Source organism: Staurois parvus, unplaced genomic scaffold (genome assembly GCF_062004578.1).
Source record: "Staurois parvus isolate SC_StPar_1 unplaced genomic scaffold, SC_StPar_1.0 ptg000090l, whole genome shotgun sequence".
Taxonomy (NCBI): Eukaryota; Metazoa; Chordata; class Amphibia; order Anura; family Ranidae; genus Staurois; species Staurois parvus.
Genome location: NW_028317886.1, coordinates 14,959,749 through 14,961,297, shown reverse-complemented (window position 1 = coordinate 14,961,297; position 1,549 = coordinate 14,959,749). Strand labels below are relative to the sequence as shown.

General features: G+C 47.2%; 1 pseudogene; it reads left to right on the top strand.

The window, feature by feature from the left end:
* Positions 1-215: 215 nt before the first annotated feature.
* Positions 216-376, top strand: LOC149468273 (U2 spliceosomal RNA; annotated as a pseudogene).
* The last annotated feature ends 1,173 nt before the right edge of the window (positions 377-1,549 follow it).

Genomic DNA, 1,549 nt, shown 5'->3' with positions numbered 1-1,549 from the left:
AAGCTAGAGGGGTTTGGTCCTTGTAGGAAAACCAAGGCATCCAGATTTGCCAATATTTCTCATCTTGCTCCTTCAGAGTCATAGTAAGCTGTTCCGTTTGTTGGATCTCCATAGCCTTAGCAAGACACTGTGAGGTGGTGGGAGGTAAACTGTGTTTCCACATTTCGCACATGGCAGCACTGAGTAAATGTTTAAGTGGTGAACCCTTGTATTTCATCGCTTCTCGGCCTTTTGGCTAAGATCAAGTGTAGTATCTGTTCTTATCAGTGTCCAGTGGGGGTGCTCCCGGCCATTCTAGCTTTGCAGGGATGGCTGTTGTATAGTACCCTCACTGGTATGATGGGGGTCTGGAAGGCTAATACCGGGGGCACAGAAACCGGGGAGCGCCACAAGTTAAGCTGGGGCCCTGCGAGTAATTCCCCAGAGAAAACTGGAAGGACCCAGTACCTCCTGATTTGGACGGATCTACCTTGTCTGGCCAGGGGCTGGGAAGGCAGAGAGTCCGCAAACACAGTGCCCTCTGAGTAGTCACCTCAGGGGGGCTCTGAGTAGCACTTGGGTGTGGGACCCCACGTTGCGAAAGAGCACATGGTCACTGGGTTTAAACACTTTTTGCACTGCGCCTCTAGGACCGGGCCTTTTGGCCAAGTCCTGGGCAATTTTTTTGCTACAGGCCTCAGGGCCTGGTCAGTGCACAATTCGGCATGACCACTTTTTTATTTTTATAGATTTATTTATTTATTTTTTCACTCCCACGTTTGTCACTTTTTACTTATGTGTGTGTTTTCTTCACATGATGGAGGGTGTGGGTTCTCGGGCCTGCCCTGAAGTCTAGGGGGAAGATGTGTGGCCTTTTGGTTCCTTCCTCCCCTGATCCCTAGGGGGTTTTCTCTTCGGGAGAGCCCCCTGACCAAGTACTGGATGTCCGGCTTCGGCTGGACATAAGGAACGGTGGTCCACCAGGCCTTTTGGCCAGGAGGACCAAATGGGAACCTTGTTCCCGTCAGGAGCTTCGTGCCCCGGGGGATCAGGGTATTGGTCCAACCCCTTTGGGGGTAGGACAAAGCACACCCCTAAGTGCACTTTTTGTGTGGTGTTTTTGCACTTGCACTTTTTTGTGAAACACTTACGGGTTTTTCGTTGTAGTTTGCACGTTTGCGGACCCTTGTATTTCTTGATAGATTATGGAGCATCATGCAGTAAATAAATTGCCAGATTTCTATTCTGAGAAAAACACCAATAGAAATCTTTGTTCCCAGAATTCATGTAATTTGGGATATTCCCCCCAAAATATGTAAAAGGATGCCATCAGCCCCTATCCATCTCCAACAACGGTTGAATATACAGTTTGGGAGTTCTGTACCCTATGGCTAAATGTTTGTAACCACGTTCTTAATATTTACAAACCATGGAGGCTTTAAGTGAAAAGAGAACTATGCTGTTCTTTTGAGCTTGAGATAACTAAATTCCAAAGTCATATTCCCTTCAATTTGAAAAGCATGGTTTTTGATCTATGTGTTGGTCAAGGAAGAACAAAAGAGTGATAAGG